Source organism: Ascaphus truei, chromosome 1, assembly GCF_040206685.1.
Source record: "Ascaphus truei isolate aAscTru1 chromosome 1, aAscTru1.hap1, whole genome shotgun sequence".
Lineage (NCBI taxonomy): Eukaryota > Metazoa > Chordata > Amphibia > Anura > Ascaphidae > Ascaphus > Ascaphus truei.
In genome coordinates this window covers 59422665-59439815 of record NC_134483.1, presented here as the reverse complement: position 1 = coordinate 59439815, position 17151 = coordinate 59422665, and the positions used below count along the sequence as shown (strand labels likewise).

The window sequence follows — 17151 nt, the reverse complement described above, 5'->3', positions numbered from 1 at the left end:
CAGGGGGCGCAGATTCAAAAATTTGTGCTCCCCTGGTGTAGTGATCCCAAAAGCAAACACATGAAATAAATAAATATGATGTCTTACCCTACATCCAAACTTTGGAGATAAGCAGTTAGGCTGGAATGGCAGGTTCTTGGAGCGATCCCTGTCCTAAAAAAAGAAAGCACATTAGCAAGATATATCACCATCACATTCATAGAAAAATAGAAATTATCAGTAAACAAACATTGCTGATTTATTTAGAAAATATTTTAACAGGAAAAAATACATTGGGGGTACATCCACAAAGCTCTGTTAAATCAGGGCAACTAACACTGAGTTTAATGTATATACAAAAAGCTAGTTTTGTGCAAAAACAACATCTGTTAGTGCCTTCAAACACCCCAGCTCTAGCTGCCAGTAATGCTGCCTCGTATTAGCTATGTTCTAAGGAAGATGATAGGTACAGTATATATTACAATGCAATATATCTCTGGCTTTCAAGTACTGTATGCCTGGGGTTGCCAGGTTCCAGTATTAAACTGGACTGTCCTGTATTTAGACACTCTGTCCAGTAAAAAAATTGGAGGTAAAACTGGACTTGTACTGTATACATCCGGTATTACCTCTCTGGACATAGTAACCTGAGCGGCTTGGGGGACCGCGGGATTTCCGTGAGCAGGGAGAGAGCAGGACTTTTGCTAAGGGGCTGGTGCAGCTTCTTCCATCCTGTTTGGCTGCATTACCCAGCAGCAGCAGCCAATCAGGAGGAGGTGACAGGAGCCTGGGGTGGGGCCATACAGAGGAGGAAACAGCAAGGAGCAGAGAGACATGAGAGGGGTGTTTGTGTATGTCTCAAGCGCGTCGCACCTTTCACCATTGTTCCCAGTATTTTGGGAGAAACCACCCGGCAACCCCAAGTATGCCCTGGGTACATATTAATATGTAAACATTATATATTCCCATTAAAACATGTTTAAAGTATGAACCCTCAGAAGTATTGCAGTATCTTTAACAGGAGGCAGTTCTAAGAGACTCAAGAAAATAGTTCTAGAAGTAATGTGAACAGTTAGAAAATATTTTTTACTAAACCATAAGCAAGCTTCTGGAGTAAGATCTAAGGTGAAACGTGCTGTGTACAATAGTGGTGAGAAGCCTGCTCAGCTAATTGTGTAACTTCTCCAAGAAGAATTTGAAGATAAGACAGGAAAGATGTACATTACGTCTGGACTCAAGGGATAGCCACCCTACTATTAACATATCACAACGGTGGGTGTTGTTGTTACATAATAACACAAAATGGCATATTGAGTTGTATATATTGTAATGTCAAGTGTGCAATTTCTGACATAGGACCTTAAGGAGGATATATTTCTATAAAGTCCACCCAGTTTGGAATAAGATTTTTAATGTCAGTTTGTCAATATGCAAACTAAATGTTAGATGGGTGTCTAGCCATATACCCAAATATTTAAAGCTAGTGAGGGAGGCTAAGTTAATGTAAGAGTTGACTCTGATCAGTACGATAGCTTTGTCATTGTAAGCTTGAGAAATTTAGCCTTAGTCCCACGTACCATATGTAACCATGCTGTAAAATGGCTGCAGTCATCTCTCCTGCTGACAGTAAGGCCTGGTAAGTTATGGGCATGCCAGCAGTTATCATGGAGGTTTGCCCTCACACCCTGGTGAGGTGTCATATGTCCCATAGGAAGTGACAACATGCTGTGTGTCCACGGTTAGTGACATCAGAGATGTGCCTGTTCCTAGGTGATATAAGACACAGCACTGTCTAAAGTTAGTTGAGTTCCTGTTGTTGGGCTGCCTCTGTTCAGTAAGAGGCACATGGAGGTCTGCAACATTGTTGCAGTAGTCTGATGCAGAGCTGTGAGTCTGGCAGGACAAGGCAGACAGAGAGAAGCTGTTGGAAGGTTATGTAAGAGCTATGAGACAAGGAGCAAGTCTGAGTGCAGGCTTGGGAGGAGACAGCTTATAAGATTGTGACCAGGGACCTGGCACAGGGACTATCTCCCTAAAGGGGAGATAGGGAATCCACCAATTAAGGGAAGAGATACCTTTCAAAGGGAAGTGCGGTGAACATAGGAGGCTGAATACACCCCATTGTGGAGGGCAGCTGGCCCACCGTACTAATAAAGATGCATCTGATCAAAGACCCTCTCGTGTGTAAGTGTGGAGTCATTGCACAGAGAGAAGCACCACAGAGGAGTTCCTCATCAGACTCATCCCCAAGCGGACGCCGGGATCCTGATGAGGTGGAGGCGCTGCACTGGATATAGGTAGGACTCAGCACACTACCTCAGCTGCCTGTCTCGGTTGGCAAATCCCCACACACCATCATGCGGGAGACTCAGGAGTCCTGTTGCCAACAGGTGCACCACCAGACACGACCATGTAATGGGGACTGGTTAGACCACAGGGGCCAATGTGAGATTGGGTGGGTCAGGCCAGGTCAGAAAACCCGTTACACATAGATACTGTTTGTCTGTGTTTAAAAACAGTTTGTTTTGAGCAATCCAGTTTTGACCTTTGAGAAATCAGATTGCAGTACATTTTCAAGGTCAGAGAGGCAAGAGCTGTGTTTGTGTAAGATAGTACCATCAGCATTCACACATGCAAAGAAACTGCCTTACAAACTGTGGGCAGGCCATTTATAAAGACAGAAAAGAGTAAGGGCCCCAGAACAGAGTTTTGGGCAGTTGAGGGACTCCACAGATAACATCCATGTGGTTAGAGTTAGAGCCAGAGATAGACACAGACACATACTGGGATCTTCCCGAGTCATGTATCAAATGTATTTTATTCCAAGGGCAGCTCTTAAATTCAACAACACATTATTGAAGGTTACAGTTTCTAAATGTCACAGTTCTAAATAGTTAGATTTTATACACAAAATACACTATTGCATGATCACTGAAAATGTCAGGTAAAATACCAGAGAATTGGATTTTGGCGGGAGGATAACATCCCATCTAACAGTGAATGGTTGCAAGATTTTACATTTGATCAAGTACGTAAAATGAGTTGTGTTAAATGTAGTGATTTGTATTGTGTGCAGATTTTTTATTTTTTTTTAGGGTCAAGCCAGTTCAGGTTGAAGTCACCAAGAAGCTTAGACAACACCTAGTAGGTGGATAACCAAGCTGTGAAAACTATAGTGTAAAGAGCTACTACTGATAGTGGTATGAACCTCGTGTATGCAGTGACTAAATATGACACCAATTAGTACAATCACGGTGACAAACAATAAGTGAAGTACAACATGCAATAACTTGTGCAATGAGGCCGTGAGTAACCAAGCTTAGCATATCTACTGGGTTATTCACAAATGTCCATTATGGGTCAACGCAGCCGGTCCGGCGGTAAATACTATAGATTTAAATGTCATTTAATGTTGGATCAGACGTGTTAAACTGCAGCGGACCTTAGTGATTCTGCCCATTACATACCTGCTAAAGTTTACCATTAATTATAGAGGGTTAAAAAACAAGCTTGACAACAAATTAAGGATCTAAGACAAGTAAGAATTATTTGAATGCCATAGAATAGGGGTGTGCAAACATTTCCCCCTGCACCCCCCCTGCCTGCTCTCCTCCCCTGCTAGCGCCCCCCTCCTTATCTTCGGCGTCAAATGACACCGCGTTGCCGAAGACGAGGGAAGTGAGTTACAGAGGCCTTACACGATCCCCAGGCATTTAATTTAAATGCCTTGGGGAAGAGCACAGGGCCTCTGCAACTGCCGCGCCCACCATGGAAAATCTTGCGCCCCCCAGTTTGCGCACCTCTGCCATAGAATATGCAACCCATATGTCTTTTGTTTGGGCTGTTTAAAAAAAAAAAAAAAAAAAAAAAAAGGCTATATACTTGTCACATGAGTTTGCCATAAAGCATAAAGTAGGATATTTGATAATATGATAATAGGATTAAGGGATTTAAAAGAAAAGTAGTGAATGAAGAATTAAGTCCTCTCATCAATGTAACAATAAAATAATCTTTGAGAGGTGTATGGTGCTGGAAAGAAGCCAGGAGTAGTATTAGCTAGTTGAGTGCTGCAGCTGAATGGAAACAGTACTCTGGGAACACATACTGTAAGGCAGGCGAGTAATATACCGTGACACTACACTACTATCCATAGTATACTATGCTGCTGGAATATTTTAGTTAAGTGGAGATTGCATTAAAACGAAGCTGAAGCAGATCTGGCAAAGCTGTCACAGATTAGATCAGGGGCATCCAACCGGTAACTCTCTGGCTGCCAGTGAGTAGCTCGCCCCCTCCAATTCTAAGCAGTGCTGCCAGGGCTGCCGACAGGGGTCTGCGGGGGTGAGCGGTGGCTGCAGAGGCCTCTTGCTGGTGCGTGACTCTCTCTCCTGGCTCTCCCCCCGTGGGCCTCTCTCTCAGGTCTCTTACCCCGCGGGCCTATCTCTCCTGTCTCTCCCCCGTCAGGCCTCTCTCTCCTGTCAGGCCTCTCTCTCCTGTCTCTTCCCCCGCGGGCCTCTATCTCCTGTCTCTCTTCCTACGGGCTTTTCTCTCCTGCCTCTCCCCCGTCTGGCCTCTCACTCTTGTCTCTCCCCCCGCAGGCCTCTCTCTCCTGTCAGGCCTCTCACTCCTGTCTCTCCCCCCGCAGGCCTCTCTCTCCTGTCGGGCCTCTCACTCCTGTCTCTCCCCCCCCCAGGCCCCTCTCCTGTCTCTCTCCCCCCGCAGGCCTCTTTCCTGTCTCTCTCCCCCGTCTGGCCTCTCTCCTGACTCTCCCCTGTTGGGCCTCTCTTTCTTCCACTCCGCACCGGATGTTGTCATGCCCAACTTCCGCATTCGCGCAGCATGGGAGGCCTCTCCCCAAGATAGGTTTATGGTGTGTGTGTGTGTGTTATGGGGGTATTGTGTGTGTGTGTGTGTGTGTGTTATGGGGGTATAGTATGTGTGTGTGTGTGTGTGTGTTATGGGGGTATAGTATGTGTGTGTGTGTGTCTGTGTTATGGGGGTATAGTATGTGTGTGTCTGGAGTTATTCTGCCTGGGGGTATTGTGTCTGGGGGTATTGTGTCTGCGTGGAGAGGGGTATTGTGTGTGATGGGGGTATTGTGTGTGTGTGTGTGTGTGTGGGGGGGGGGTTATGGGGTTATAGTATGTGTGTGTCTGAAGTTATTCTGCGTGGGGGGTATTGTGTCTGGGGGTATTGTGTCTGCGTGGAGAGGTGTATTGTGTGTGATGGGGGTATTGTGTGTGTGTGTGTGTGGGGGGGGAGGGGGTGGGGTTATGGGGTTATAGTATGTGTGTGTCTGGAGTTATTCTGCCTGGGGGGTATTGTGTCTGGGGGTATTGTGTCTGTGTGGAGAGGGGTATTGTGTGTGATGGGGGTATTGTGGGTGTGTGTGTGTGTGTGGGGGGGGGGTTATGGGGTTATAGTATGTGTGTGTCTGAAGTTATTCTGCGTGGGGGGTATTGTGTCTGGGGGTATTGTGTCTGCGTGGAGAGGTGTAATGTGTGTGATGGGGGTATTGTGTGTGTGGTTTGTGGGGAAGATTTTGGGGGTATTGTGTCTGGGGGGATCCAGCGGGGTTGTAGTGCTGTTGTGTGTGGGGAGGGTTTCACCACCTCTATCAACAGTGGACATTTTCAATATATGTTTAAGTAGCGCAGAATAATTTTCATTGATCAGAAATAGCTCTCATTACAAAAAGGTTGGAGACCCCTGGAATCGATGCATTAGACAGACCATGACAAATGTGAAAAACATTTTAGCTTTTTATGTCAGGGAAGTTGGGAAAGGAGACATTACTGGATAATAAACGTATTTTCTTTCTCAAACGAAATGGTTTGGAAAGGATTAATGCTGAAGGTAATAGAAATGATGTGCAAGATTTTTACATTCTCTACTATTCCTCCTTGTTCATAAATAATAATATATGTATAAATACGGAAAAAAAAACCCGATTAACGACACTATGAGGCCTATTCTATAAGCCTCGATAAGCAACTTATCGAGGCCCTTTCGGCCAAAATGCCTATTAATATTCTGTAAGCCTCGATAAGTGGCGATAAAGGCATGAATCGCCCATTTTTGTTTTCAATTTTTCCGTCAAAATCACATTGCCAGGTGAGTGGCGATAAGCCACTTATCGGCAGGTTCTGAAACTCGGGTAATTCTCGTAGCCATGATTAGCTTAGCGTGGTGAATCGCGGCTCTAGAATGGCGAGTTTCTCCCCAAATCCTCACACCAGGAAACGTTGGCGTGAAGCTGGGGAGAACCTGTTGTGGAGCCGGCGAGAGAGGACTTAGAAAAAAATGATTTTTTTCCTGCATCGGATTGATGCCGGGAGTCACCGGAGCTGATACCCATTAATATCAGCACCGGAGAGCCCCGTCATGTATCCCATGCAATAAAAATGCATTTACAGGCAACTTAATTTCCTTAGCAGCTGATCGCTAAGGTAATGAAGGGGCTAGCTACCAGTGCAATGTTTATTGTGGGTAGCGGGGGTGGGTGAAGGTGGTATTTGGCCCTTGGTGGTGTTTAGGCCTTGCAGGGGGGCTGCGTGTGGAGTTAACCCCTTCATTACCTTTGCAGTTAACATCGCTAAGGTAATGAAGGGGTTAACCAGAATCTGTGCCAGGGTACAGATGATACAGTGACAGGCAATGCATTTTTTGGACAAATGCTTGTTTACAATTGATTGTTATTTTCTCTACGTCTGTTTATTGTTTGGATTAAATTGTTTGGAATTTGGATGGCTTGTTTTTAGTACATTTTAGGATTGGTTAGCGTCTTAAAATAATTAATTGTTTTGTTGGCTTGTGGTTTAAATGTATTAATTGTTTTGTTGGCTTGAGCTTTTATTTATTAAGTTGATTGGTTGGCTAGTGGTTTTATTTCTTGAATAGTTTGCGTGGATACGTGTTTATTTAATTGTATTGTTATGTTTTGGAATAACATAATTTTAATTATTTTTCTGTTTTGGCGATAGATACATTTTGTGATGTGTACTATTAGGCCTTTTAGTTCTTTTATTGTTGGGGTGTTTAGGTGCTTGTGTACAGTATTTATGTTATTTTTGTGTATTTCTGGCCTTAAGGATTTTTATTAGGTTGATCATTGAGTGCTATAGTGGCTTATCATGCCCATATTATATGGGTATGATATACCACTGTGCCAATCAATGGGTAGAGGGTGGGTATAGTGGGTCCAAGGTGGACTAGCAGCTAAGTTAATGAAGCTATTTTAATACTAGTGTAGATGAGTAGGGGGTCTCTGGAGCAGAACCGCATTGATTAGAGGTCCGGGGACCCCCTGCTTCCAGGCCCCATTATGGGGTGCCGGTATCTCCTGTGCATTTAAATCCCACGGTCACGTGACGCAAGATTTAAATGCATAGGCGATACTAGCACCCCATAACAGGGCCTGTATCTCGGGAAGCAGGTGTCTCCGGACCTGAAATCAACGCGGTTCTGCTCCGCAGACCCTCTGCTCATCTACCCTAGTATTAAAATGTATATTAAAATCTTGCGATCGCTGGCGAGATATGCACCGGCCAGATCGCTGCAGGTCGCCGGGTGAGCCCTTTTGAGAGAGGTGAACATCACGTCGCTGACTACTCACCAGTTTTGGGAATTTTGCAATCACAGGTAATAGAGGCTTTCTGAATACCGTGATAGCACTGCTCCAAAAACTGGCGGCGTAACCGGCGCAGTGATTTTTTTAAAAGAAAGCTTATAAAATGGCCCCTATATGTTACTATGCTTTTAAATCAAAATACAATTTAGCTTTGCTCAATAGAATACAGAGATAAACATAGAAAATGTCATTGCTAAGTAACCTACCAAATTACATAACCAAAAACTGAACTGCAGCCAATAATAATGTGCAGTGTATACAAAACATGGGGGATGTATATTGAGTAACAGTTCACTCTCAGTTGTGTGTCTGCGGGCAGTCTCCTCTTCTGTGGTTTCAACCTAGTCAGCAATTAGCCTTTTAACAGTTGCGTGACATCTCAACGTTTTTTATAATCAATCAACTAAATAAGAAACCAAATCAAGTTTAATGCTTCAGGCAAGTGTTTATTATCTGCTTAGTAACTGGTATTTTAAACATTGATTGCAGATCCCAGTGGTTTAGAAAAAAAAAAAGCAATAAGAAATCATATAGTTCTCTACTTATATTTATGATATAGTTGGTGACTAGTGGTAATCACATTAACTGAGATATAAGTTATTTATAAAGGAATATGAAAAAAAAATATCAAATCAAGCCTATTTTCTTTCTCCACAATACACAATTATTGAGTTCTAAATGCATTGAGAAGTTAACGCGATATGAAGGATAAATACTATATAGCTTGAAGACTACACAATGTATGTACAGTATACACCGAAATAACGGGGCCACAAAAATAATAATTATTCATAATTACTGTGTAGGAGAAGAGAAAATTCATCGTTCCCCTGAAAGGATAGAAAACTCAAATGAACACGTTGCTCACCATAGACAAACAACATAGAAACTCTACCTGGTGCATAGGGGAACTTCTTTGTTACAGGATTGAAGCAAGGGGTCTCCGGAGCAGAACCCCATTAATTTCAGCTCAGAGGACCCCCTGCTTCCAGAGGTACTTACCTCCGTAGGGGGTGCCGGTATCTCTGGCAAGCTTAAAAGGACTGGGCATGAAGACCAATAGAAAGCCGCAAGGGATGATGTCACAACTTCCTATTGGCCCACATGATGTGAGATATTTAAGCCGCCATTTTGTTAGGCAACACACAGCCCAGCTTGGGCTGCTACCGGCACCTCAAACATAGGTCAGTATCTCGGGAAGCAGGGGGTCCACGGAGCTGAAATTAATGGGGTTTTAGCCCCAGAGACACCCTGCTTCAATTCTATAACAAAAAGCAAGAAATGCAACTTAGACTGCTGCATTAATAAACTGCACACTAGCTGGGAAAATTACAAGAAAATGCTACGGTTACAATACTGTATGCAAGTCCACAACCTTGTAAAGGACGAACGTCTTGCACCTCTACCATACTATAACAGGCATGCCAAATGACTGGCCAATAGACTTTGCTACACTGAGCCAGACACGATTCTATAGTGAGGAGATCCTTTATGCCTCATTGCAAAAGCACCATCTATTTCAGGGGTGTGCACACTTTTCCCCATGCGCACCCCTGTCTGCTCTCCTCAGCACCTCGCGCCCCCCCGTCACGTGAAGGGTCATGTGACGTCACTTCGCCATGGTAATGTGGTGTCACATGACCCTGCAGCATCATTTGACACCGATTACTAGGAGGACGCGTCGCTGTAAGGTAAGTGTATTATAGAGGCCTCGCGCGGTCCCCCGGCATTTGATTTAAATGCCTGGGGGGAGAGTGTGGCACCTCTATAACTGCCGCACGCCCCCCAGTTTGCGCACCGCTGATCTATTTAATAATTTCTCATCAAATTGAGAGACAGTATTTGAGTTAAGATAGAAGTGGCTATAACTATGCTACCGAGTCACCCTAAAAGCAATGTAACGAGCCATATTTTATGTAATTACTGTTTATACCATTCATCACAGGTATTTTTGTTAAGGGATATACTGTAGATATGTTTGCATGTGTACAATAATGAAGTGTTTAGAAGAAGTTTACATTGAAGTATACTGTATGTTAGTTTAAGACACATTGTTGAATAATGTCTTCCGGTCTTTATATTGTTTTAGTGTTCAGCTGGGGTTGCAGGTTTCTGCAGTGCGCAGTGCAATGCGTGCTGCTTTGGTAATGGAGGGGTTACAAGTGTAGCAGGGTCCCCCCTGGCCCTCCTCACCTGCGCAGAGTAGCGGGTACCCCCGCACCATGTCAGGCAGTTGCAGGGGCGATCGTGGCTCCCGATGACAGGGCGCCGCCATCTTGTGCGTTTTTGCGCATGTGCGGTGCGCGATTGCAGTCACGGCGGCCATTACACCTAGCGCAGGAAAGTGTAGGGAGGCAGGAATGACCCCTAGAAGTCGCGCATGCGCAGTTAGGGCGATGCGGCGGCCATTACAGGTTTGCACAGGCTCCATGGAGAGTAGCGGCGGCCATTATTGTGCGCACACGCGGCCCCAATGTTAAAGAGGGCCATAAAGGACTACAATTCCCAGCAGCCTCTGGGGACTGCACTTTCACCTTGGTAACAGGCAGCCAGACAGCCAATAGAGCTTGCAACTTCTCCTGCTGGAGAAGGATACATTGTTGTGTGCAGAGTCAGGAAGCAGACTGTGAAGCACATGAGTAAGGCCCGGGCCATAGAGGGGTGGGGAGAGCGGAGGCGCGCTAACGCTGAGGCTCGCCTGCTTCAGTCAGCGCGATTGCACGACTTGCAGGCGAGCCAGAGTGCGCGTGGGGAACCGGGGGGAGGTGGTTGGAGGCGGTGCAGTGACGTTGCTGGGCCAATTGCCCGCGACGCACTGACGTCAATGTCACGGCGCCGACGTCACGGCGCCGTGACGTTGACGCTGCTGTGCTGTGATTGGAGGTTTTCAGCTGACAGCGCGCTGAAAAACAGCTTGGTGCTCGGCTGAAACCTCCAACTCTTCAGCACGCCTGCGGACGCTCGCGTGAGCCCCCTCTCAAGGCATCCTCATTGAGGATGCAGGGGCTCAGCGCGGAGCGTCCGCATGCCTCAGCACGGCTGGTCCATCTATGGACGCAGCCTTAGTCAGGCTAAGGAGACAGTGGGGGAAGGAAGGGGGGCAGAGAGCTGCGAGCTTCTGCCCTAGGCCAGAAATCCCCAGGCTAGAGCTGAGGCCCTGACTCCCCACTAGTGAGGGTGGGTGTTCATAGGGACAGGCCCTTAGGTAAGGACCCTGTGCCCTTTCAGCTGTGCAGTTCCTTAGAGCAGGGAGAGACCCTGTGCAGTTCCTTAGAGCAAGGAGAGACCCTGTGCAGTTCCTTAAAGCAGGGAGAGACCCTGTGTAGTTCCTTAGTGCAGGGACCCAGTGAAAGGGTTTGCTGCATGTTCCTGTAAGCTGTGTTGCTGATCCTGAGATTGTCCTTACGGTGGGACGTCCAGCGGGACCCCATCCCACGCGGAGGTACAGATCAGCGCTGGACCAAGCGGCGCCGGTAGACCCTTTGCGAAGACACCCAGGTGTAGAGACACCTGGGCAGGTATTTACAACCTTCCACACGTGCACCAACTTTAACTTGCTCCTGACATATGACAGGCCTGTTCACACACTTGGGTGGGCTTGGACTCTTTGGACACGGGGTTGGGAAGGGGGTGTAAAGGTATAGCCCAGTTAGGGGCAAAGTTATAGCTGCCAGCTAGTGGCAGGGGGTAACACGGCTGTGTTGCTATACAGTATGATGTGATGTGATGTTATTGTTTTGCCCATACTGCACCGACACACTTTATTCGAGCAAATACCCAGTATGTACCTGGCAGATACCTGGAATGCGCCGCTCCTCACCTCAGACAAGCCCCGTTGCGTTTGCCTTCCCAGCCTGGGTTCATGCCTGGCAGACGGGCGGCTGATCTGTTAAATGATAATGATTAGGATTTAATAGGCTGCAATGCTTCGCGTGTCTACCAGATGGCATAAATTCATGATTTGTAATGCAGTATATATATATATATACTGTGCAGTATTGCAGCCAGCAGGAATAAAATGCTTCAATCCCTGCTTGGAAAATACCTCAATGCACTCGGGCAGAAAACAGTCACAAACCTCAATAGACCCGGGTATACCCGAATTCGTGGGACTAGCCGAGCTCGAATAAAGTGTGTCGCCAGTGTATAGTAAACCTGTGTTATATATACCTTGGTGTATGTGGTCCATATATGTGGGTACTGTGAAACCAGTCCCTACCAGCTGGGTTTGAGCAGGGGTTTTTAATTCATTTATCTTTTCACGTTATAATCACGTTTTTCACTGTTTTAATTTGTATCACTTGATCTAATATATTCACTGTACATTAGGAGTGAACACTATTAGTGCTAGCGCCTTTTCTTCACTATCACACAGCACGATCCTGCGTAGGGGACATTCTAGACTCCTAGAATCCTGCACAGGTGTAGGCGTTGTAATTATAAGATCGTTCCAGAGGATTCACCCCAGGCTCTCACTAGCAGAGGCTCAGACCTCCTGTGAGCCTAACAGGTACTGCACCACACCTGGTAACATATAGGTTCCCCCTCACATACACTCTATATGCGATTGGGTGGGGGAATACCCGTTACACAGGTTTAAAAGCCTCTAAGTAATGCAGTCACGTTTACGTTTTAAAGAAACAAAGATATAGTTGCAGCTTCTCGAGGCTGCCAATAAAGGTTTCTTCGGAAACTCCGGTTTACTTAATTGGAATTTCCTGTCCTTTAGGATTCTCTTAAAAAAATCTTCACTTAGTTTGTAAACAGAAGTATACCAGCATCACATGAAATTGTGTAGCCTTAAAGCAGCAATGCCATCAAGTATGTTTTTACATTTTTTTTAAAATAAATTAGTTTTGTAGTGTTAGATAATAACTGCATTTTTTTATTCCCCTCCTCCCCCACTCTTTATGCCCTTTTTAATGACTTTTACGCGTTAAGCTTCCATGGTTGCTATAGCAACCAGGCACAAATGCAGAGCACTTCCTCTTTTGAAACAGGCCGCCATTGTGTGAACCCGGGGAAGCAGGATCTTCGCTGACCGAACACACGGGAAACTGATCGTTCGCCAACTTAGGTAATTACATTTCTTTAAAGCTAAGCAAATGCTGGCTCTATTGAAATAAAAAAATGCAAACTATACTGTCACTTTACTCCCCCCGCCCCCCAAAACACTTAAACCAGAGGAGTCTCCTAGAACAGTACCATGCTAGTCTCAACAACACTACAGATACAGCGCTGTGGTCTGTCGCGCGGCTGCGAGAATGGGCTGGTCAAGCATGTACAATACTTTGACAGTCCGCGGTGCACCGCATAGCAGTCGGTATTGGCTCATCGGGATTAACACAGCGGGGGTCCATGTGTCTGTATGGGACTCCCGCTGTGTGAATCCTACCGGGCTGCACCTGTCTGTAAGAGACGCGCAGTAATGCCTCGGATATAGTACAGGCACAAACACGTGACGGGGCGCATGGCATCACGCGCGCCTGTACGAGAAGTGATCTGTGGCCTGTAGGATTGCGTGGAGAGGGGGTGCCGGGGGCGTGCCCATGACTGGTTCAGCCTCATTGGTTGAACTGCGCACGTGCCCCGGCCATCGCGCGTCAAAATCAAAAATATGTGTCATGTGAAAAATCAGCCGCCTTGTCGCTCTCGTACACACGCACGCTCTATGGCCGTCCTCATTAGGGTACCGACATTTGTTTACGGCGCACGCGATGTCGCGCTCGCCGTCGCACGGACTATGGACGCGGGCTAAGAGTGAGACTGAATCAGACACTCACCCTGCGCGCCTTTAACAGGTGATCGCACAGTTTATTTTATTTTAATAACACATTATTGAAGCAGGGGGGTCTCCGGAGCTGAACCGCATTAATTTCAGCCTTGGGGACCCCCTGCTTCCCGAGTTACAGGAGCCATGTTACAGCACTAGTTAGAAGTAATAATTGCCACCGCCCCAAGGAAGAGGTGGAACACTGTCAAAGGTGTCAGGGGGCAATTTTTATTAAGTGGTGCTGTTCCACAAGTCGCCTTCCATCACAGGAAGACAACTTTGGGCCTATTCAACTGCATGGGCAATATAGTGTCATTTGGAGCTGGAATGTGTCTTGTGAAATAGCACTACTTGGGATATATGGTCCTATGTCACTATGATAGGACCAGTGTTCAACCTCTTCCATGGGCAATGGCAATTATTACATCTGGAATATGAGAGGTGAATATTTATTGAACCAGGTTTGGTAAGACTAGGGTGGTACTTCAGTATAGGCAACAATGGTGCCCGTGGCAAATTTTATTTCTTCAAAGTGCTAGACATTTACTGAGTCAGGGGGAACTACTTTAAGACCTGATCGTGAAGAGCCCTTGTTCATTTACATGTAAAAAATTTGAACCATCTCGCCCCTAAGCTAAATAACAATATACATATTCAGATGAGGGGAGAAGCAGGTCCAACAGGTAACTACAGGGTTAGCGAAGTTTTCCATACTGCTGCAGCATCAGCTATCTCCATAGGATTTTGCAAATTGTTGAACTTACCTATGTCAGTGCTTGCTGTAACCTATATACAGTAGCATAACAAATTTAGAAGAACCCAATACTATTTATTCAAGCCAGAATTGTCATGTTCTAGCCAGCAAACTAAAACAAATAATACATTATTTTCTCAGCAGGTTCACAGCATTGTCATCGTAACGCTGTAAAAGAAAGTCACTTATTTTAAAATATAGTGTTATGTGAAATGTGATTTATTTTTGTTAAACCCACAGAACCTAATTTCACCAATACTTACTGTTACATACTGTACGCATATCTTTGGTCCTCTTATCTGAACAATGTATACCAGAGCACAAAAATAAATATGTAAGCTATTTCACACAACTGACCTTAGTGAATCTCCCCCTTTGACACAAGCAGTAGAATTGAATGAATATGATTTGATTGGGAAAAACTTCGGTTGCATTGGTCAGCAGAAAACTATTTTTATCCCAATACTTTTTGAATAATGGTCACTTTTTCGTTGGCGGGATTACTTCTCTGAAAAATCTAAACAGAACACACAGAATTTTCTGAACAGAGGGGAGGTGTTTCACAGTATGATATCATCTAATGCAGGGGAGCTCAACCACAGTCCCCCCCCCACACACACTCCCCCAACAGGTCAGGTTTTCCAGACTATCCCTGATTCAGTACAGGTGGCTCAATCAAAGCCATCTGTACTGAAGCTGGGATATCCTGAAACCCTGACCTGTTGGGGGGAGCTTGAGGACTGGAGTTGAGGACCCCTGAGCTAATATATTGAGGTACATTTAATAAAGTTTTCAGTACCATGAGGCACTCTTTGCAACATATTTGGGTGAGATCAATATTGATTAGGCAGATATTAACTAAACATCTGCAACAGAGAATGATCACTTAATTCCCTCATACTGTATGTCAGAAATTAACTTGAAATATTTCTCACCTTATGGATTGAGCCTCTAATTGAGCTACCGGTGCTGATGCTAGGACTCATTGAGCTCCCTGTGCTGAAGCAGGGATATCCTTAAAACCTGACCTGTTGATGTATGCATGCAAAGTGATGCAGAATCAAAAAAGGAGCAATATACACCTGTATTTAGAGCAAAGTTCAATATATCCCCCAAATTTTCTAATGATGGTTCAGTATGTAAAGCACAAAACTAACACATTTCTCCACCTTTTGTAGCATACGCTTTCTATATTGAATCTTCTGTACACCTTTCAATTTAATTCCCTTTTTGTAACTACAAATACACAAATTTCCTTAATATTTCTAACAACCTCCTCTTATTGGAATACTGCTGAAAAAAATACAAAATAAATGTATTTAAACGTTGGGCAGTTTATTTTGCGAAACGGGTATATATGTCAATGAAAAAATAGTTTTCACTCACGGTTTCTCAAATGAAGGCAGATGCTCGTCCCATATAGAAACATGTACAGGGTAACCAGGGAAATCCAGGTAACAAAGAGACAGCACACCGCAATAATTAAGTAAATAAAGTGTATTAACAACACAGGGCAGCAAACTGCCCTATTGCGGTGTGCTGTCTCTTTGTTACCTGATTTCTCTGGTTACCCTGTATATATATATATATACACACTAATATACTGGATTATATATATAGTGCTTGTCAAGACCTTGTTTTCATGTCCTTTTAATGTAATAAATCTTTGATAAATACTCCTCGTGTCCCATGTCACATTGGTGAGGCTGTGCTCCGGTTCCTGATTTGGATCCCTTTATATATATATATATATATATATATATATATATATATATATATATATATATATATATATATATATAGATGTAGCCGGGCTCCCCTCTGTCGTAATTGTGTTGTCGGATGGTAAGGTTGCAGCAGGGCAGGGAACGCTCCGGTACACCGGAGGTTCCGCGACTTCAGGGCGCCGCCATGTTGATACTAGCGCAGGAGCAGAAGGTTGCGGAGCTGACAGGGAGCAGAGGTCGCGCATGCGCGTGCATAGCTGCCAAGCCCGCGAAGGAGGAACGGTTCCTATAGGGTGGAGCGTAGGGGACTACGAGTCCCAGCAGCCACCGTGAGACCATGTGACGCCAGGGAACCAACCGGGTGGTTGGGATTTCGGGAGATAGGGTCGGACGGGCGCGCATGTTGCTCAGAGCTAGCGGGAGGAGGAAGGAGACGGAGCTCCAGGTGTAGGGAGGCACACAGCCCCTACCTAGGCCTTATACCCCGGCCCAGTTAGGCCCCGAGTCCCCGTAGCGTGAGCGGAGCTAGGGATTGGCCCTAGACAGGTTCCAGTTCCCCATATTGTGTCAGTTCAGAGACAAAGTAAAGAGACAGTACATATCTAGCAGAGGTCTGGGCTCAGACCCTTCTACGGTTGCTGCAGTCATCTGGGTGGGATCGCCCCAGGGGGCTCTCGCGGGTTCCAGTCGCATCTGATCCTTTGTGAAGATCCTTGGCAGGCCCGGGTACTGGAGTGCCCGGCAGGTAACCATCACCAAGTGCACCAACGATTCATACTCTATTCACACGGGACATAGTGGCTGCGCAGTCACCCATATATATATATATCCATTATCTCACTGGAGGGTAGGGGACATATTGTGGGGGGTTACTGGACACGGGGTGGGATCACCCGGTGGAGGTGAGAGCGTCCTGCGCGACGCAGTAGATAGTGTCTCCTCTAGAGAGAGGCACCTGTTGATAAATATACTGCCTATGCAATATAGTAAAGTCATTCGTTTGTTTTATATGCCGAGTGTGTGTGGAGTGATATATAAGTGTCCTGCGAGGAACCACTCCCCCTCTGGTGGGAGTCATCGCAGGTGGAGGCGCTGCACCACGTATTAGGTTATACATATTATTACGCGTGCCTCAGGCTCTCTGTGGCGGAGGCTCAGGCCCTGCGAGCCTACAGGTTATATAGCACATGAAAGCGGACTGTGTTCAATAGGAAACAGGGCTACATTTGGAGGCGCTTCTGAGAGTTTAGACTGGGGTGCCAATTAACACACACATCGCACACTGCCT

General features: G+C 45.6%; 1 protein-coding gene across 5 annotated transcripts in view; it reads right to left on the bottom strand.

The window, feature by feature from the left end:
• The window catches only part of GHR (growth hormone receptor), a 303566-nt gene that overhangs the window by 168847 nt on the left and 117568 nt on the right, over positions 1 to 17151 (bottom strand). For all 5 annotated transcript variants that reach the window (XM_075588839.1, XM_075588818.1, XM_075588848.1 and 2 more), the window contains exon 2: positions 88 to 153. The gene's annotated coding sequence lies outside the window, so the exon portion shown is untranslated. The remainder of the gene's footprint in view (positions 1 to 87; positions 154 to 17151) is intronic.